The 22,397-nt window shown below is 41.0% G+C and overlaps 1 protein-coding gene and 1 long non-coding RNA gene across 7 annotated transcripts in view; both read left to right on the top strand.

The window, feature by feature from the left end:
- ARHGAP44 (Rho GTPase activating protein 44) overlaps nucleotides 1-22,397 on the top strand; it is a 180,999-nt gene that overhangs the window by 7,596 nt on the left and 151,006 nt on the right. The window lies entirely within an intron of this gene.
- LOC118502085 lies at nucleotides 13,544-15,930 on the top strand. Its single transcript, XR_004904759.1, has 2 exons — nucleotides 13,544-15,080; nucleotides 15,249-15,930. It is a non-coding gene; the product is annotated as an uncharacterized LOC118502085 (long non-coding RNA).

The following is a 22,397-nucleotide window of genomic DNA, read 5'->3' as shown; positions in this document are numbered from 1 at the left end:
TGTACAGGTGAGTGCAGTGGATTGCTTTGTCCTGTGCTTTGGGTGGGAGGAGCAACGGAGTCAGTCTGGGCCCCTCCTCCCAGTTTCATCAAGGGCAGCTCCTTCATGTGGCAGTTGGAACTCACCAAATTTGCCCAAGGATCTGGCCATGCCTGACTCATAGCTAATCTATAAATTGTTCCTTTATCAATGAGAGCTGATGGTATTTTCTTGCCTATTCTTATTTGTTTATTCTTCTTCAGTATTTTAAAAAAATGTATATATATTAAAATGGAGAAAATGGACACTTTTACAACATTGAATATAATGAGAATTCTTTCCCTCCAGCAATAGAGTATGTTTACTTGAGTCTGTTTATTATCCTATGAAATAGTTTGTGTTCATTTACTGTGTAATTTTGTTTTTGTTCTTAGCAATTATTTTATCCTCATCTGAGGACATGATTTTTGATTTTTTAGAGACAGAGGAAGGAGGGAGAAAGACAGGGAGAGAAACACCCTTGCGAGAGAGAAACATTGATTGGTTGCCTCTTGTATACACCCTGACTGGGGACCAGACCTTCAACCTTTCAGTCTACAAACGATGCTCCAGCCAACTGTGCCACTTCTGTCAGGCTTAAGTACTTTTTGAAAAGTTGAGTCTATTGGATTTTTTTAGGTAGATAATCACATTTTCTGCAAACAATAATTTTGCTTCTTTCTCTCCAGGATTTTGTATTTATTTTATTTTCTTCCCTAATTGTGTTGTCTAGGACTTGTAGGACAATGTTAAAATGTGTGGCAATATGTGGGCATCCATGTCATCTTATTATCCTCCATGGAAATGCATGATAATTTATTTGAGAGATGTTTTTTGTTTTTATCCTCGATCAAGGACATGTGTATGTTTTTTTATTTTTATTTTTTTTTTAAGAGAGAGGGGACAGGAAGGAAAGAGAGGGAGAGAAAAGAGAAAAAACACTGATGTAAGAGAGAAACATCAACTGGTTGCCTCTCATGCGTGCCCCTGACTGGGGACCAAACTGGCAGCCTAGGCATGTGCCGTGACTGGGAACTGAACCTGTGACCTTTCAGTTTATGGGACGATGCTCCAACCAAGTGAGCACCTGGCCAGGGTGAGAGATTTTGTTTTTTAATCATGTTACATAATGCATAATTTTATTATTTTACTTTAAGTTTTTCTTTGATGCCAAAGAAAATTTGATTATATTATAATGGTCTTTAAAGATAATCATATGTTTTTCTTCTTTATTTATTAATACATTCACTTAGTAATTATGCCATAAATATGTATTGAGCATTTACTGTGTTCTAGGCAGTGTTTTCTGTGCTGAGGCTACATCAGCGATAGAGTTCCTACCCACGGGGAGCTTGTGTGCTAGATCCTTGAACTTTAATGATTTGCTAATATTGAGCTCTCCTTGTTTTTCTGCAATCAATCTTGCTTGAATATGGTTTGTTAATTTTTTAAATATTCTGCTAGATTTAATTTATTGGTTTTTTATTTAGATTTTTATTTAGTATTCATACATGAGAGCATCATTTAGTATTCATGAAAAATATTTATTTTTCTTTTGCTATACTTGTCAAATTTTGACAACAGTGTAAAATGAATTGTCCACTTCTTACTTTTTCTATATAATGATGAGGTAAAGAATTAGTAGTTCTTTGAAAGTTGGAAACGACTTTTCCAGGATGTTTTTTGAGGTGGTTTTGATTGTTTTCCCAATTTCTTAGTGGTTACTAAATTATTTATGCTTTCCGTCTTTTCCAGAGTCATTTAAGTAACATGTTATATAGAAAAACATTTATTTTATTAGGATGTTAAATTTAATATAATCTATTTGAATATATATATACATATATATATATTTGAGTTGTATCTCCTATATCATTTTAATTTGCATTTCTTTCTTTTTCACCATAACTAGCTTTGCCAGACTGTCTTCTTCCCCACACTCTGTGGAATCAGCTCTTAGGTTTAGGTTTAATCTATTCTTTTTTTAAGTTCTTTCTCTTTAGCTCTAATCATAGTAAATTTTGCTTTAAAAAAATTTTAATGGCTGTTGGGATTATCAGTCTCTTTATTAATTTACCATTGCAGTTTACATTCAACTAAAACAAAATAATATTGCTTCTTAAAATTTTAATTAAAAATTAATTTCTCCTAATTTCTTTGGGCTCATTTTATTCTTTTTGTAGTCTTTACTCTTCCATGTTCTATTAGTCAGGATAGGTTAGTCTCTGCTATGGTAACACATGAGCTCCAGAACCTTGGTGGTTTAACACAGAAGTTTATTTTACACATGCATGGAGTGTGATGTGAGTTGGGGGGGTCTCCCAAAGACAGCTCTATTTCAGTGTGATTCAGGGATTCACTCTGCATCCACCCTCCACCCCCTTGCCCAGTCTCAGTATGTGGCTTCGGTCACTGCAAAAGGTGAAGAGAGAATGTAGAGATGGCATATTAGCTCTTAAATGCCTGGGGCTGGAATTTACAAATATCACCTCTGTTTATATTCCACTGGCTAGAACTGGTCACAAGCTCCCTGGATGTGGCTGAAGATGGGGATGGGGAGCCTGTGCCACAGTTGACTACCCAGGGATGCTACCTCTCTCATGCCCCACTGCCTATCTTGGAAATCTTCCCTGAGCTCCTGCTCACTGCAGTCCCCTCTGCCCTGCCCTACCCTTCGCTGTGCAGCTGTGAGAAGGTCATTCTTTGCCTCCATGGGAGGGTGCCTGTAGTTCTCAGAGATCCCTCAGAGTGGGGTGTCTTTAGGGTAACACTTTTCTCTTGCTTATATCCACTTCAAAATTAGTATATATATATATATATATATAGAGAGAGAGAGAGAGAGAGAGAGAGATACACATACATACTAATTAGTATATATACACATACTAATTACTACTAATTATTACTATACTTATATATACTACGTAGTTATATATATACTTATATAACTTATATAACTACATATATATAAGTATATGTACACACACACACACACACACATATATATATGCATTTTTTAAATAAACCCTTCCCACAGTGGGGAGAGGAGTAATGAGGAGAAGAGAAATTCTCATCCTACCATACTGGAAGGACACCTCCTCGATGGGATTATTGCCAGGGTTAAATAAGACAGTAAAATATCTTTAGCATAACCCCTGGGAAATAATAAGCACTCAATAAATTATGATTGTTATCACTCTCCTTTGCAATTGAAAGTCTCTTTGACATGAGATATTTGTTCAACCTTATTTATATCCTGAGTTTCCTGATACTTATAACTTGAAATTGATACCTGTTTATCTTGTTTTCTTAGATCAAACCCAATTTTTCTGTGTTTAGTCACAAATGTGAAACATCTAGAGATATCAATAATACTAATGGCCCTGCTTATTTTAAATCCATTGTGATGAATAGTTATTACATTACTTAGAAGGGTCTAGGTCGTTCTGCAGTTACAAAAACCCTTAACATCCCCATGGCTTACAGTGCTGACCTAGGAGGCTGGTAGTAGCCCTTCAAGGGCCCACATGTATCTGTTTCAAATGTAGCAGGTAAGGATGTAGTGAATCAGATGCTGGCTCCTTCTTCTAAGCGACACTTGCACTTCTAGTCACATTTCATTGGCTGAAGCAAATCACCTGACCATACCTCACTTTAGGTGGGGCAGGGAAAGGCGGTCCCTTCCTGAACCCAGAGAGAGGACAGCCACAAAAGCCACAGCTGTGTCACCTGTACTCAAGCACTGGGTTGTGTACTTATGGGCATTTTTATTGACTCATTGCAACATCTAAGTGAATTGGGTGCTGCTTACAGGCACATTTTACAGATGGGCAATGGAAGCTGTAGAAGAAGCAGACCAAGACAGGCAGAACCAGATTGGTGCTGGGTCTGTGCAGGTCAAGGTCAAACCCAGATACTCTCTGGGTCTCTGCAGCCTTGAGATCCCTTAAGTTACTTTGGTTTAGGTGGTTTTAAGATGCTAATTAACTGCTCTTGACTTGTATAAAAATACAGGTGTCACATTTATTTAAGTTAATCCAGTACCTTGTACGTAGCCTTGACCGCAAAGAGCATGCAATGAAATTTCTGACAATGGAAAGCTCTCCACTTTGTTTCCTCATTGCATTTTCTCCAGAAAGGGTAAGAGTGTCCTCTGACGGTATTTTATAGCTCCACACTGTGTGTGCAAAGATAGTAGTTTCTATATCTGCAAAAGGCCCTACAGACTCCTACGTAACACATTATTCAAACAGAGACCTTAAAAAATACAGAATATGAAAAGGGCAGAGCTCTGAGCTCTGTCTCCTTAATGCACCTTTGAGATTGCAGACCTGTGTGTACACTCGCCTCGGTTTCAGTGCTGTTCATTGTTGAGTTTGTCTGCTGACAGACACTTACTTGTAAAGCAGTTTACAGGCGTTCCTGTTTAATCCTCACAGCAAATCTAGGAGGCGGTCCTGATCCATCCCCCATTTTCTGCACGAGTCTCAGAGCAGGTGAGAGTGTAGTTGCTGCAGGTGGCAGGGCTGGTTGGTGAGGGAGGCAGTTGAGATCGGCTCCCAAATCTGCTGGCTCTGATACTGATGCTCTGCATCGGTAGGTACCCTTTAATGAGTCTACAGTAGGGGAAAGGTGGAAAACTGTGTCTAACGTTAGTGGGATGATTAAGTAAGTTCTGGCACATCTACACAGTGGTAATGATCTTAATGTTTTACAATATTCAAAAAATTTAAGATAAGGAAACAGGATACAAAAGTGCACACAGAGCCGAGATTGTGCAATATTTGTTTGAAATGCACAGAAAAGACTCTGGAAGGAAATCAGGAAAGACTGGAAGGTTCAGCACGTGGTGTTTATCTCTGGGTGGGATTATGAGTAATATGAATTCTTGCTGCTTCTACTTTTTAACCACTTCCAAATTATTTAAAACAAAAATGTATTATATTAAAAAAAACAAACAAACAAGAAACCATCCCAGGACTCAAACCAAAGGGGCTACATGAAATTTTATATTAGAATATAAAAATCTAGCTGGAATTTCATATAATGGTGTTTTAAGTTTGGGGCCCTGAAATGTCTAAATAGAAATGAGTTTGAAATTCTCAATTTCAAACATGGGAGATATCTTCACACTCTGGGAAGGACATGATGTCAGATCTCATTTTATACAATAAATAGTCTGCTATTAGGAAATGACATGCTAATAACCTTGTAGGGTTGCTCATTTTAAAGTCATAACATTTTGAAACTTGGTCTGCATGGGTTGGAAGTGAGGAGTAGCGGTTCCTACAACCAAATAGGGTTCTCTGGTGCAGCAGCAGGCGTAGACTCTGGCTAATCAATTGGAGGGGAAACAGAGATTTGAGGATGAGGTGGCCCACAAAGTCAGCGGGGTGACCAGACAGTGCCCCTGCCGCAGGGCAACAGGACAGCCTCTTCAGGGGGCTTGCTTCCCAATTGTTTTCTGTCATGGGCTTGCTTTGGGGATTCTGCCACTGAAGAGAGTCCATTTGGTTTTGTTTGGCTCATGTGACCCAACAGTCCCTTTGGGACAATGGGAGAGCAGGAGGCTGTCTGGATTGCCAGGCCACAGAGACTGCAGTGGGGAGAGGCAGTTCCCAACAGGGAGGTTAGGGAATTTTGCCCAGAGGATGGGGAAGGGATGATGGCTGGTCAGCATTCCCAGGTGCTGACCAGACTCCAATCAATGGCATCAAAGACCCTGCGTTTATCAGTTTGCCAGGGATCTTTGAACTTAGCAGTGATAGAGGGAACATTTCCTGGTATTCAGAGAAGTCATTTCTCAGTCCTCCATGTGCAGTCAGTTACTACAAAAATGTCTCTGAATTGTGTTTCATCTATGTCTTCTTTTTCATTTCCAATTTTTACTTAGAGTCTTTCTCTACCCTTGGCTGTTAATTACAGTGCCCTATTTGTTTGTATTCTTGCCTGGAATCTCTTCTCTGACTTCCTACAACACAGGCCAGACTATATTTTTGAATCCATGAAAAGAAGAATGTCATTTTCTTTTCTTTATCAAGTTTTGTTCTGTGGGGAAAATATCCTTGGACTCGGAAATGCAGCACACTGTAGACTCTTCTTACAAATTTACAACCTGTGGTTAAGGCTCTAAGAGATTCTGCAGGGAAGAAAGCTGTTGATCATTTGTATCACTGAGAATGCTCTTAATTATATTGTAAGTGATATCAATTCAGAGTGGTTTAAACAACAAAGAAACTGTGTTTCAGACGACAGGTCGTCTGAAGGCAGGGTGAGTCCAGGTGCCTTGTGATCTTTCCAGTTTGCTTTGCCTTCATCTGTGTTGGCTTTTCCTCAGATGGGCTTTTTCATGGTCAAAATACAGCTGCCAGAGGCAACTGAGGTAATTTGCATCCATGTTTTTTAACTCAAAGAAGGCACTGTGGTCTGAGTGTTTGTATCCCTAGAAAATTCCCATGTTGAAATTCTAATCCTTAAGGGGATGGGATTAGGAGGTGGGGCCTTTGGGAGGCCGTCAGGTCATGAGGGCAGGGACCTCATTTATGGGATTACAGCCTGATAAAAGTGGCCCTAAGGAGCTCCCTTGCCCTTTCTGCCATGTGAGGACACAGCAAGAAGGCGCCAGCATGAACCAGAAAGCAGGCCCTTGCCAGATCAGCCGGTGCCTTGATCTTGGACTTCCCAGGCTCCAGGACTGTGAGAAATAAACTTCTGTTTTGTATAAGCCACCTGCATACCTACTAGGTATGCTATTATGGCAGCTCAAATGGTCCCAATCATAAGATCAAAGTCCTTTCCTCTAGTTTAAGCCAATTTATTTCACTTGTTTACCATTGACCATTAACGTGAGCTGGAAGGAAGGGACATGGTGGGGTGAGTAAGCTACACCTGCACCTTTGACCCAGTCACTGGCAGAGGAGGTAGGATCATGATGACTGCCTCAGAGCCATCCAGACCCCTCAGGAGGGGGGGTGGGGAATGCCCCTCTAAATCAGGAGATGTTTGTGGAGTAGTGATGGATACCTGGACAGAATCCAAGCTCTGGTCAGAAAGAGGAAGGAGGAAAGCATTCTGGCTGCACATTCAACAGTGTCCCCTGTAACTTGGCTGAACCCAGTGATTTGAGTGTGGAGACCATGTTTCATGGGTTACCCAATCCTCAAACTAGAGTTTGTAGAATGTGTCATTGGAAATGTTAGTCAGTGAAGTTCAAATATTACTTTGGCAAAGTTTTCTCCTTTGATCAAACTACTGTCTCCTTTCTATTTATTTATCAGAATGATTCTTCTGTATTCCAGAGCACTGGTTCATATTGATGTATAAAACTCAGTGAATTGGCCCTGGCTGGTGTGGCTCAGTGGATTGAGTGCTGGCCTGTGAACCAAAGGGTTGCCAGTTCAATTCCCAGTCAGGGCACATGCCTGGGTTGTGGGCCAGGTATGGGCCAGGTCCCCAGTAGGGAGCACGTAAAAGGCAACCACACATTGATGTTTCTCTCCTTTTCTTTCTCCCCCCCTTCCCTTCTGTCTAAAAATAAAGAAAGAAAGTATAAAAAAAATCCTCAGTGAATTGCACTCTGGTTCTGCACACCTCTGTCTTGCCTAGTCTTGTCATCTTGTAGCCTACAGATCCCAGCACAGTGTCTGGGATAGAGAAGGGACTCAAGAACTTTTTGTCAAATTCATTCTCAGGGTCAGTTCAGATGCCACCCCTTTCTGTCTGTGCCCCTATTGCTCCCTTGTGCATTTGCAGAACTGCTGTTCTCTTTGTCACTTACTTCATCTTGCTTTGATTTCTTGTGGCTGTTGTTTCTGTTTTCTGACTAGCCTGGAGTCTGCATGTGTTTGCAGGGACCAGGCCGACCCCTCTGCCTCCTGTCTGTGTTGTCCACAGTGCTTTGCAGATGGCAGGAGGAATCTACTGTGGGTGAGGAGCTGAGGCTGTGTGTGCTGCTGCAACAGGCATCAGAATAGATTTTTTGTCACTAAATTGAGGTTTCTTATGCTAAATATTTTAGCTGTAGGCTTGTAATAATTCCTTCGTGAGCTCCCAGATTTTACTATATTAGCAAAAAATACAACACTGCTTTAAAATTAGTCCTTAGTAAGTTGCCTTTAATTTGAAAGTATGAGCCTCCATTAGCAAACCACACCTATGCCATTGAATAGTTATAGATGCTAAGAGGTATGTGTAAGTGAGAACAACTTATTGAGTAAAGAAGCTATTCATTAAACATATATGTACTGATCACCTACTGTCACAGGGTGTGTCCCTGGGAAGTAGGTCATGAGCATACCATGCAGAATGCATTCATCATGGAGCACTCTTAGCATCAGCACCTGTGGAAGGGAGCAGAAGAGAGAGGGTCTAGGCAAAGGGAGAGGGTGAGCTATGATGTCACAGTGAAAGCCTCAGCTGATTCTGTGTTGGGTTCTGGAGCTTGTGTGTCTCTTCAGAGTAGTCCTGAATTGGGGAGAAAGGACAGAGCCTTTGTACTGCTGCCTTGGTCAGTTGTTGGAGGAATCATGCTTCTCCTGAGACATGGCTTGACCTTCAGCCAAATGGTGGACAGCTGAGGGCAGTCCTCTGCCTGCATCCCCAACAGCTCAGGAGAAGGCGTTTGGTTCCTGAAGGGGAGTCTGGTGTCCACTACTCCTACTGTGTGCCAAGTGCTTTGTCAGAAATGTGTGAGTAAGAAAGCAACTAAACGTATCATGGTAACAAATTGTGGTGTCTTTGACAAGAGGTGGGTTGCTTATGGGACCCTGAGAATGTAACTAAGTTTGGGAGGAATTCCTATAAGCTGAGCCCTGAAGGTGAGGCCTTGTCAGCAGACGAAGGGAAGTGGGGGTGATGTGCATGAATGCCAAGGAATGTAGAGCGTGGCTCCTTCAAGGACGTACAATAAGTTCTCCATGATTGGATTGTCATGGGGAGTAGGCATGGGGGTTATAAATAGGATGGCCATCTAATTTATTGTCCAAATAGGACACTTCGGAGGGTGATCACATAATTAATAGTGCCAGGGACAGCAGGTGGAAACCTGGGTCTGTCGTGTTTTCAACTTGTTTATAAGACATGATTCAGCAGATTTGGATTTTACCCGAGGATCAATAATAGGTTATTGACCCCTCCCCGTAGTTTTGGGGTTATGAGCATGGGTTCTAATGTCAGATTCCCATAGGTTCATTGTCTTGCTTTTATCATTTACGAACTGCAAAATCACTTAGGTTTTGTAAGCCTCCATTGTCTTATTTGCAAAATGGAGATATTTTTCTACCCTATGATTTTTAAAAATAAATTAATACACATAAAATACTTAAAATATTTCTGGGACAGAACAAACCTTCAGTAAGTGTAAGATGCTGCTGTTACTATTTTAAATGGGAGTTAGCAAGATCAGATTGGGGTTTTAGATTTGTAATTGTGGAGGCATATTGGAGAAACACATGGCAGGGAGAAAGCGTGATACAGAGAAACTACTTAGGAGATGATGCTGTTGACTAGGAAACCCAGTAGGTATTCCAGGGGAGATGATGGGCATTGGGATCAGATCTGTAGCCACGAGGAGGTGAGATATGGAGAGGTCCCAGAGATATTTAAGATGTTGAATCAGGGGACCTTGATGGAACTTGAGGGAGCAGTTGCAGGTAAAGCTACTGCTGAAGTTTGGGTTTGCACCATGGGTGGACAGTCACACCTGAGTGGACTTCTCTTGGCTGAGAAAGAGCCTATGAGAAGTTCCAGGGGGGAAGTCCAGCAGGCAGCTGGGGTCAGGTTCTAGAGCTGAGAGAGCGGCCTAAGAGGTCATGGAGTTGGGGCTCCTCCACAGGTGGGCGAAGCACTGGAGTGTACTGAGAAGTGAGGAGGGCTGAAGATGGCCAGATGGGGTGTTAGGAAATACTGGATGGTGTGGAAACAAAGGGAATATACTGAAGCTTCCTTTTAACCCTAGTGTTACCCAGAGGGGAAGACCTTGCTCCATCCACTCAGTTTCCTACCAACTCTCTAACAATTATCACAAACAGGGGGGCTTGAAACCACATGAAACTATTTTCTCACAGTTCTAGAGGCTAGAAGTTTGAAATCAAGGTGGGGGCAGGGCCATGTTCTCTCTGAAGTTTCCAGGGAAGAATCTGTTTCTTCCTGTGGTTTAATAAAGAACATTTCCCCCTTGTCCTCAGTGTCTGGCACAAAGCTTCAAAATTTTTGGAATTTCTTGAGTGATAGTCATACTATCTTATGCTAATAAGGTGACTAATGGAGAGCCCCTAAATAACTTTAAGGTGGGAGCTGGTCCCCAGAAAGACCAATCACATGATTAAAGAGTTAGAACTTTGGCCCAGCCTAAAGTCCACTGGGGGCAGGGGAGATAGAGGTGGAGTCCAGTGATGGCCAGTGACTTAATCTGTCATGTTTGCATAATGAAACCCCGTGTGAGAACTCCAGGCACCAAAATTCAGTAGTGTTCCTTTGTTTGGGAAGGCACCTGGATTTCATGAAGAGAGCTTGTAGAAGCTTGGCGCCCCTCTCCTCCCTACCCCAGACCTTGACCTATGCATCTCTCATTTGGTTGTTCTAAGTTAAAACCTTTATCCACATACATAAAACTATAATCGTAAGTGTAATGCTTTCGTTGAGTTCTGTGAGTTGTCCTAATGGATTATTGAACCCCAGGGAGTTATGGGAAGCTCTGAATTTGCAGCCAGCTGGGCATAATTATGGGTGGTTTGGGAACACCCAAAACTTGTGGCTGGCATCTGAATGAGGGGTAGTCTTGTGAAGTACTTTGTTTTGAACTTGTGGTGTCTGCCCTAACTTTGGGTAGTTAATGTCAGAACGGAATCAAATTGTGTGACATCTACTTGGTATCAGAGAATAGTGTCAGAACTTTCTCTTAGCTTCTGGTGCTGCCAGCAATTGATGGAGTTTCTTGGCTTAGAGATACATCCTTTCAGTCTCTGCCTCTGCCATCACATGTCATTCTCCCTGTATATCTCTGTCTTCATGTCTCTCCTTATTTGGACAACAGTGATACTGGATTAAGGACCCACCTACTCCGACCCTATTTCCAACAAAGGACACGTTCTGAGGTCCTGTAGGTAGGACTTTGTCAGATATTCTGGACACACAGCTCAACCCCCAACACCCATGAAGCACATGTTTCCCACTCCATAGACAACATTTGTTCTGCCTGCTTCGTGCCAGGCTCAGTGTTGGAGGTCATGAAGCACACAAAGGTGAGTGAGATGATGTTGCCCTCAAGGGGCTTGTACTCCAGCAGTGAGAATGAGACATGAACACACGGCAGCTATTTGAGGCTGGTTTTTGCTGATGTCCTAACACAGTCTGAAATGTTAGAATTGATTGGGAGGACAGAACAATCACTTATGGCCTTAGTAGTGAGTCAGGATTCAAGGAACAAAGGTGGTTAATTTGGATCTTAGAAGGAAGCATGGGATTCTGACAGATGGAGATGAGGGAAAAATGGAAGTGAAGGTTTAATGTAGCAAAGTGCACATAGTAAAGCGGCCATGCCAGTCTAAGACATTAGTCTGGGTGTGTATAGAGTTTATTCTTCAAAAATTGTTGACTCAAATTATGGGACATCTAGAGATGGAACACTGTCTGAATCAAATCTGAACATGCCAACATGCATCCATCTCCAAGGTACACTGAGCAGCGAAAAGAGTAAGATACAGAACCTTGAGTATCATATTCGACCTAATTTCTGTGAAAAGGGTATGGAAGGTGAATAGGCTCCCAAACACCTATAGTCAACATGCTTATAAATGCGTGGCGCATCTCTGGAAGAACACACAAAATTCCAACAGCGCCTCTCGGTGGCTTGGGAACAGGAGAGGGAGGGAGACTGCATTTCTCATTATATGTGTAAGCTAGTCTCAACTATTTTAAACAAGTTACTATAGTCATGCACCATATAATGTTTTGGTCAGTGATGGAATGTGATATGATAGTGGTCCTATGAGATTATGCTTGGGCTGAAAACTTCCTATTGCCTAGTGACTTTGTAGCCATCATAACATTGTAGTGTAATGCATTATTCACGTTTGAGGTAATGGTAATATAAAGAAATTTGTGCTGCCAGTTGTATAACAGTATAGCACAGCCCTGGCTGGGTGGCTCAGTTGGTTGGGGCATCATCTCATGCACTGAAAGGTTGCCTTTTGATTCCTGGTCAGGGCACGTACTTTGGTTGTGGGTTCCATCCCTGCTTGGACCTGGGTACATACGGGAGGCAACCGGTTGATGTTTCTCTCTCACATCACTGTTTCTTTCTCACACACATACACCCTGAGGTTTTGCTTTCTACCTTCCTGTCTCTCTATAAACTCAGTAAACATATCCATGGGTGAAGATTAAAAAAAATAAACTCTGATGTTCTCCCGAAGATGAAATCGTTAATGATGCATTTCTCAGAATGTATCCCCAACATTAAATGGCCCATGACTGTATTCTGTTAGTTTTGCATTTTGAAATACCTTATTTCTCTAAACAAAAGCTGCAGACTTGGAGATGTGACAGCCACTCTATGTAACATTCCTACTTACCTGAAGTATTGCTTTACTCTACCCACTATTACACAATGGCAGGTTCCACGTGAGCATACTGGGGCCTTGGCTTAATTGGGCAGTAGGCTTCCTTACTTCTCACTATCCACCAGGGCCACTATCAGGCCAGACTCCTTAGTGCTGGTCTTCTCTCTGTCTTACAGTATGAATTTGCATTGCATGCCATAAGAACCTACAGAAATCATCTCTCACAATCCTACATGCACAAATGCACGGTCACAGGAAGGTGGGTCACCCTCCACCACAGCCCCCCTCCCCAGGCCAGTTAGTCTCAGAATGCCACAGGAGCCTGATGCTTTTCCTGGCCATGGCAAGTGTCAGCATCAGTGTGGAACTGGGACTCCCACAAACTCACTCCCCGCTGAGACTCACTGGCATCGTGGACCTCAGCTCTCTGGCGTCAGATTTGGGGATTTTTCTCTCAATATTCAGAGGAACAGTTGCTTCATTCTCCATCAGAGTTATTGAGTACACTTTGTCTTTTTATTGTTGGCTAAAAGTTTAATTATCTACAGCCACGTTTGTCAGTTTTTCTTAATACCTCTTTTTGATCTATGGTGTCAGATTATGGGATTTCTTTTTGATATTCCAAAGAGTAGCTGCCTCCTCCGTCAGGGCTGTCGATTCAAGTTTGGTCTTTCATTGCTGGCTGAGAGTGGTCATCCACAGCAGTGTTCCTCAGGGTTTTTATACCCTTTGTGATAAGCCCCATATTTGCATACTGTCTCTTTGGGGTCTTTCAGGTTCTGAAGCCCCCTCCCATGGGTGGCGGGGCATTCACACACCCAGTGCTGTCATGGTGCATAAACCTACCAATCTGGTTTTGTAACTTTTCTATACCTTGAGCAGATGCAGACTGAGTCCTTACTTAAGGCGAGGCTGGAGTGCAAGATGAGGAAGCTCATGCATACATACATGTGCATGTGTGTGCATATATGTGCACATTAATTAATTCTTCATTCACCTGATACACTGCTTTGCTTAGATACCTTTCTTGTTTTCTCTATTACTTTTATCTCCTGCTCTTATTTTAATATTGATTTGGTCTTTCTCTTGCCCTTCAACAAAAAACAAAACAAAATAATAAAAAAAACAACCAAACCTTTTCTTTCCACAGATCTTAAGTGGCAGATATTCTAAACCATGGTTAAGTGCTAGAGTTAGATTGTTATGGGGAAACCACTCAGCTGCCCTCCCCACTCCACCCATCACACTGCATTGGAAACCCTGGTTCAGTTTCCAGTGAAACCCCTCCCCTGCCCTTATTTCATGTTTCCCAGTTTTACAGAGAAGGGAGGATAAAAGGACTCTGCCACAGGGGTCCTTGATTTTGAAAAAGATCTTTGCCTGTCTTTCTTGGTTCTCCCTAATCTATAGGCTTCTGTGGATATACCAGTGGGGGAGGAGAAGCCTGTTCCCCTCCTGATTATTAGCCTTAGGCATTTAAATGTGAATGCTTACCCACAGGTGCCTGTTGTATTCCTTGCAAACATACCCAGTAGCATTCTGAGAGAAGTAAGCAGTTTCCCCTCCTATTGAGTAAATGTTTATTGTGTTCATCAGTGGACAGTATAGAAGTAGTCCTGGCAGAGTAGGAAAGGCTGCAATAGTGAACAAGAAAGCATAGCCTGTAACAGGCAGGCAATGACTAGCAGATTGGAAGGACATCGGGTGGGAGAGTGGAATGATCACTGAGGACCATGATACATCACAGTGCAGTCTGAGTCCCCATTACTCCATCTTATAGGAGAATGAACCAGAGAAGAGAAGTGAGATTTGCCCAGATTTGACAGACTAGAACCCCAGCGAACCCAGATGCTGCCCAAGTTCCAAACTGGCCATTGGGTGGTACATACATGGGCCAGATACAAATTACACCACATACTGAAAACCTCTTTTCCTTTGGTGCTTGAGAGGCTTCATGGAGGAAGTGGAACTTGAAAGGGAGCCTTTAAGAATATTTCAGAAACAGATGAAGAAGTGCAGGCAGCTCGAAGGAAGGGAACCAGGTACAGAGAGGTGGGAATGGACATTGCACTTCAGAATCCGCTGGATTGTGGAATTGCTAACGAGGAAGTGGGTATTGTAGAGGCCGATGGAAGGTCAGGTGTTGGAGGAGCCTGGACTTTGCAGGGCTGTGGAGCCAAACACAGGGGTTGAGATGTGGTCTGTTAGGCAATGGAGAGTTCCTTGAGGCAGTTGCAAATGGGGAGCGAGGTTGTAGGTGTGGGTGTTTTGGACCAGTACTTTAGTTGAGTGTATGGGGTACATTGAAAAGGACAGACTACAACAAAGGCAGGAGGCTAACAAAGAGAACCTCCAATAGAGGACAGATCTGACCAAATGTCTGGATTTTTAGGTATATTTCGGCAACTAGGTAATGGTTTTCTCTTTTCCTAACTGTATCTCTTTTATTCATCTTGAAGCTGTGAATTTGAGGAAGGATCACAATATTTACCAATTAAGAAGGTATAAAAGAGTGTTGCAGGTTCGATTCCCAGTCAGGGTACATGACTGGGTTGCAGGCCATGACCCCCAGCAACCGCACATTGATGTTTCTCTCTCTCTTTCTATCTCCCTCCCTTCCCTCTCTAAAAATAAATAAATAAAATCTTTAAAAAATTATTTTAAAAAAAGGTATAAAAGTAAGCATGTGCCTCTTTGCTAAAAGTGCTGCATAAGCTTGTGGGCTCAAAGAGAAGGAAGTTTTAAATTAGCAGTAGAATGCGATGTAGGATTATACAAGGGTAGCAATGCCTATGTCCATCCCTGCTATTTTAAGGAGAATTAGTCATAAATAGTTCCCAAATATGGTTCAAAAGCATGAAAAGTGGAAAGAAGCTTTAAACTACCATTATTTTCAGATAGGATTCTCTATATAGAAAAATCTAAAACCTTGCAAATAATAATTAAAATTATTAAGAGTTTATCAAGGTTGCTCCATTCAGAAGAAAGGAGGAATAAATATATAGTATCAGATACAGGAGGCTTTAGATCAAGAAAAATTACAGGAATTAAAAGACATGACATCATGACAAAAGGTTCAATTTGCCAAAAAGACATAATGAACCTAAATGAGTATGTACCCGAAAACAGAGGTTGAAAATACAAGCAACAAAAAGTGACAAACACTGAGAAGAGAATCAGATAAACCTACAGTTATAGATGGGGTCTTCAATACTCCCTTCTCAGTTATTGGCAGCAATAGTAGCCAGCAGATAATAAGATAGAGGAGAGCTGAATAACACTGTGCACTCACTGAATCTGGGTAACATTTATGGCATACTTCATGCAACAAGAGAATGCATATTCTTTTCACGTGCCCCTGAAGCATTCACCAAGGCTGACCATAAAGTAAATCTTACATTTGGGTGATAAAGTAAATCTTAAATTAAAAAAAAATGAAATCATGCAAAGTATATTCTCTCAGCATAGTGAAATTCAACTAGAAATGAATATAAAGATGACTAGAAAATTCCAATGTTGGACAGTATACTTATAAATAATTCATAGGCCAAAGAGAAAGTTTCTTAGCAAATTTAAACATTTTGAATTAAAATGAAAATACAACATATCAAAACTTGTGGGATACAGCTGAAGCTTAGAGGAACACTACTAGTATCAAATGCTTACATTAGAAAAAATAGCAGTTTCTAGTCAATGAATTAGGCTTTCACCTTAAGAAAATAGAAAAAGAATAAAATAAATTCAAATCAACCAGAAAGAAAGAAGTAAAAAAGAGATGAATGGTAATTAATAAGATAGAAAATTGCACAACAGTTGAGAGAATAAATGAAACTAAAAGCTGATGTTTTCAAAAGATCAATGAAATTGATGTAGCCAAACTAAGTAAAAAAAATAAGACAAGACACAGATGCCTAACATAAGAAATAAAGAGGATGTCACTCCAGACCTGACAAGTCATCAGAAGGATTTAAAAAATACTAAAACAACTCTGCAAATGCATTGGAAAACTTAGATAAAGTGTACGAATTCCTTAAGAGCCACAAAGTACCAAAACTTACCAAAGAAGAGACAGATACCTGGAATAGTCTTATATCTATAAAGAAATTAAATACTTTCCACAAATAAAAGCTCAGGTCCAGGTAGTTTCACTGGAAAATTCTACCAAACATTTAAAGAAATAACATCACTTCTACATAATTCTTTCAGAAAATAGAAAAGAAGCTTTGCACCTAATGCGTGAGGCCAGCATTGCCCTGATAACAAAACTAGACACAAACACTCCAAGAAAACTATAGACCAACAGCCTTCATGAGTGTAGATGCGGAAATCCTCGAAAAATCAGCAAATCGAATACAACACTATATAAAAAGAATAAGACACTGTGACCAAGTAGGGTTTACCCCAGGAATGTATGGTTGTCAAAATTCACAGATCAGTCAATGCAACCTCCCACATTAAGTGACTGATGAAGAGAAAACAAATGCTCATATCAACTGGTATAGCAAAAACTTATAACAAAATTTAAAATTTGTTTATCTTAAAATATCAAACTAGAAATAGTAGGAACTTAAGTCTGCTAAAGTATGTCTAGGAAAACTCTACAGCTAACATCATATATAGTGGTGAAAGACTGAATGCTTTTCCCTTAAGATTGGAACCAAAGCCAGGATACTCTCTTTCATTGGTATTTAATCTGGTACTAGAGAGCCTAGTTAGTGCAATAAGGCAAGAAAAAAAGGGAGATATACTGATTAGAGAGGAAATAAAGCTGCCTTATTTGTAGAAGACATGGCTGCCTATGGATAAAATACTAAGTAATCTCTAAGAGAGCTCCTTGAATTCATAAATAAACTTATTAAAGTCTCAAGATGCAAAGTGAACACATAAAAGTCAATTGTATTTTTAAATATTTGTGGTGAACACTCAGAAGTGAAATGAGAAAAACTTAGAAATAAATCTAAAAACAAAACATATTCTTACCGTATGATCCAGAAATTGGGCTCCTTGGTATTCTTCCAAAGGAACTGAAAACTTATGTCCACACAAAATCATGCACATGGATGTCGATAGCAGCCTTATTCATATTGCCAAAATTTGAAAGCAACCAAGATGTCCCTCAGTAGGTGAGCAAATAAACTGTGGTACCTCCAGACAATGGAATATTATTCAACACTAAAAAGAAATGAGCTAGCACGTCATGGAGGAATCTTGAGCGCATATTACTAAGGCAAAGAAGCCAGTCTGCAAAGGCTACATACTGTATGAATCCAACTATATGATGTTCTGGAAAAGGCAAAACTGTGGAGACAGTTAAAAAAAAAATCAGTGGTTGCCGGGGATTTGCCAGGGCAAGAAGGGATGGATAGGCAGAGCATAGAGGGCAGTGAAAGTACAGTGGTACCTTGGTACTCGTTATTAATTTGTCCCAGGACTTGCTACAAATGCCAAAACCAAGGAGTACTGGGCAAGTGAGGAGTGATGAAGCATTTTCTCTTGTGGGGCAGCATCATGACTCATATAAGTTCTAGCAAGTCCAATGAGTCCTGAGCAAGCGTTGAGTGCTTAAACATTTTTTTCTCATCAAAATGCTATGAGTACAGGGTTTGATGAGGTTTGAAGCTGACAAGGACTGAGGTATAACTGTACTCTGTATGTTACCGTAATACATACATGTCAATACATTTGTCCAAACTCATAGAACATGCAATACCAAGAATGAACCCTAAGGTAAGTTGTAGACTTTGGATAATAATGATGATGTCAATGTAGGTTCATCAGTTTTAACAAATGTACCCCTCTAACTGGGGATAGTTATACTGGGGGAGGCTGTGCCTCTGTGGGGGTGGGGCCACATGGGAAATCTCTATACCTTCCCCTTTTGCTGTGAACCTAAAACTGCTCATATGTATTTATATTTTGTTATATTTATATTTATGTAATTATATAATATATATTTATATTCATATGGAAAATAATGCTTTAATAAATAATAGAAGGATAAATTCTGCTTTGTGTATTCACAATTGTAAACCTACTTTTGCCCCACCATGCACATATTCTTTAAAAAAAGGAGCTGTATAGTGTGGTAAATGGGGCTTGAATGAGAAAGATGTTATTTTATACCAGTGCAGTACTTATGGAGACAGGAGGATGTATCAGTCTGGGGAGAGGAGTCTTTGTTTTCTTCACTGTGACAGCTGGGGACTCTGAAGGTCAGATCTAAAGCTCTGTGAGGGATGCGTGTCTCTTGGCTGTGAGGACAAGGAAGAACTTATACAAGTTTTAACATGGGTTAAGTGCCCTAATCTTTATGCTCTTTCCATTGGATTTTAGATTGGATGTTAAAAAACTGGTATTGATCTGGAGGATTTAGGATTTATTTGAATAGACAGCCAAGTTAAAGTGACATTGTGGGCTAACAGAAGGTGCTGGTCAAATCTGTCCCAAATCAAAACAGCTAAATCATGCAACTCAACAAGGATTGAAGGCAAAAAGCAAAAATGTGGACATAATGATGAGTAGGATGTGATGCCTTCAGGTGTTTGCATTTACCTGGATATCAATGATAGAGGATGGCATTCATAATGTGACTGAGGTTCTGAGACTGGACTCTTGTTTTTGTTCACAATCAGGTCACAAGGTTGTTCGCAAAGAGCTCAGAACCTACCTTGAACCTGGTAATTTTTATGGCTATATATGTGCAGCCATGTTGCCCTTAATGTCTTTAAGACAAAAAAATTGTTTCATTGTATATTATTCAGTGTTAGAAAACGGGTTGACAGATAACTCTGAAGAGGCAAATAGCTTTCTCTGGCCTAACATGAACCCGGGACCCATCACAGTAGGTATCTGACAGTTGATCTCAAACTCTGATCCAAAAACACCAACTAGGGAAAATAAGAAAAAAAAAAAGATAGGAAACAAAGCATTAACCTTCCTTCTTATAGGATGTTTTCTGAGCAGTATGAATCACAATGTTTTAGTCCACTTTCAGTGTTGTTTATTGAAAACAACAACAGCAAAAATAAACCCACTCAACTTTGTATTATAGATCAACTGACTTGCTACAGTGAAAGGTAAAGGTGTCCTGGTTTTTGCTTTGGTTTTGCATATCAGCTCCCAGGATCACTCTAACAGTATGAGTAGAAGACGCCTTGGTGCTCCAACGGCTCTGGGGTTTCATCAGCCGTAGGTGCTGGTTCTCAGTGATTGCTGGTTTGCCGAGGCACTAGGGCCATAGTTTGCTGACCCTGCAATAGGTTGCCGTCGATGTCCTGTGGCTCGAGAGGGAGAGTGGTGGTGTTCCTTTGGACACCTGGGTTAAACCCTCCGTACCTTGGGGAGCTCAATGCCAAGTGGTTCATAGGGCACAAGTAAGGCCATCTCTACTTAATAAACCATTGCTGTTAATTATTCATGGAGAGAAACCAAAGTCGAGAATGCAAGCTGTTCATAAACCAGAATTGTCTCATCACCTTAGGCCCTGAGTGGAAATGATGAGAGCTGAACAAAGACAGCCGAGCCCAGCAACAGAGCCATATAGAAGGTGCACCAAATAATGCAATGTTGGTTTTCCTGGCTGTCCTGTTTGTCTGATGACTCCACCATCCTCTTTTTCCCAAGGCCCCTATCTGACTCTGCACCTGGAGTTGAACGTGAAGTCTGTAAAAGGACAGTTTCCCTGCTACGCAAGTTGATGTGAAAGCCAACATGTAGTGTTGGACACACTGGCTTTTGTTCAAGTATAGAGATGGTGGTGGTACTCGGAGACCTTTCTCCTTATCTGCTGTGTGCAGAAATAGACTTTGCTTTCTGTCTTCTTTATTTTTTAATTTTTTGTTTTTAAAGAGAGAGAGAGGAAGGCAGGGGAGAGATTGATTTGTTGTTCCACTTATTCATGCATTCACTGGTTTATTTTTTTCTATGTGCCTTGATTGGCATCTAACTCAAAACCTTGGCTTGTCATCAGGATGACACTATCCACGTGAGCCACTTGGCCAGAGCACTTTTCTGTCTTCTTTTGTTGCGGTGTCATAATTCAGAAATCACCTTAGTAAAACCTCTGACTAGTGTAGAGTTAGTAAGCAGTGTTCTATCTGGCAGTTTGTCTTGACAGTGGATATCACCATGTGTCTTGGGAGGGCCTGATAATCTTTATGATAAAATGAATCTCCAGACTCCTAGGTTCTCTTACTACTTTTAATCAACTTGCTGAACATTCAACTGTCTGGTGGTATTTTCTGTCTTTTCTGTGCCTGTACTGGAGGAGGTAAACCTTGCTGGAGGAAGTGACTCTGCAAGGCAGGTTCTTACCACTAAGACTTCTTTACTGTCCAACTCAAATGAGCTGCTATGGCTGCCTGTGAATCCTACTGTTTGTCAGGTCAGCTTGTTCTTTCATTTTCCAGGACAATAGTACTTCCCTTTTCTACTTTGCTCAAACTTCTGCCTCCCTAGCCCTCTCTCTCACTGCCAACTTCACCTTCTGTTTCCTAGAGAAAATTGAAGCTCTGTCAGATGGATGGGATGAGTTTACCTTTCCATATGAAGTCAGAAGGCCACTTATATCAATAAGCACACCTGTCTTTCTATGTGGAAAGGAAGGTGTTCTGATGGAGGTATTCTTTCTCTTCTTGCCATCCTTCCATCTGTCTTACCTCCACCTGAACCTTTTTATGCTACCAAGTATCCATCCTCTCTTCTGTATATTCGACTATTCTTTCAAATAGTTGGTTCCATCTGCATGTGAACGTTTGATCCCTTCCATCTCAACAACAAAACCTCCCTTAACACTCCCCAACCCCCACTTAATTCTTTTCACACTTTTTTGGAGAGACTTGTTTGTATATAGTCTTCATTTCTTTGCCTCACATTGACTTTATATCCCACCTTCTGGCCTTATTCCCCAAGTCACTCTGCCTGAACTCAGCAAGATACCAAAAAGGCATAGACTTGCATATTCTAAATCCATTGGACATCTCTGAGCATTTGGTATCATTAATCACTTTATGGAAAGGCTTTTTTCTCCCTCTTGGCTTCAATGATACCATATTCTGATAGTGTTCTTCCTGTTTTTTCTGGCCATTTCTTATCTGTCTTCATGGTAGGAGGAAGTAATAGGTTTCATCGTGGATTGTTCTCTAATCTCTCCCCATACAATCTCCTTCATGCCCTTCACACCAGTGACCATTCTGAGCCGATGACTCACACCGTATTCTTGGACCATAAGAGGCACCTAGGTTTTGGAGGAGGAAAATAGGGAAAAAATTTTTGAAGCAAAAAATGTGATAAAATATTTTATAACATAAATAACATAATATTTCACCAATGTAAATGTAAACTAGATTTACTAGCTGGGTAAGCTACATTCGGACTATAAGACTCACCCCCATTTCCAAATTTGGGGGGCAAAGTGCATCTTATAGTCTGAAAAATACAGTACTTCTTGTTAGCCCTCTTTGAGCTGCAGACAGTAGATCCACAGGACCTTATACTCCATGGAAAAGAGTGTGAATTTTGAAGAAAGGAGTGATTTGACTTGGCTGACATTTTTAAAAGATCACTTCTCCTGCTGTGTGCCGGGTAACCACCAGAGGGGCAGGAGTGGAAGCAGGGAAACCCCTCAGGAAGCTAGTATCTAGAAATGAAATCATGGGGACCAGGTCTAGAGGGAAGTCTCCAGGTAGGTGTTTAAAGGGACCTCAGACTCAACATTTTCAAGGCCTAAATTCATGATGTTTTGCCCAGGCTTCCCTATGGTTGTGTCTGCCATCCAGTTGACAAGTCAGAAACTTCGACCCCCACCTGTCTCAGTTCACT

This window comes from Phyllostomus discolor, chromosome 8 (assembly GCF_004126475.2).
Source record: "Phyllostomus discolor isolate MPI-MPIP mPhyDis1 chromosome 8, mPhyDis1.pri.v3, whole genome shotgun sequence".
In the NCBI taxonomy this organism is placed as follows: domain Eukaryota; kingdom Metazoa; phylum Chordata; class Mammalia; order Chiroptera; family Phyllostomidae; genus Phyllostomus; species Phyllostomus discolor.
This window is presented reverse-complemented; position numbering and strand designations above follow the sequence as displayed.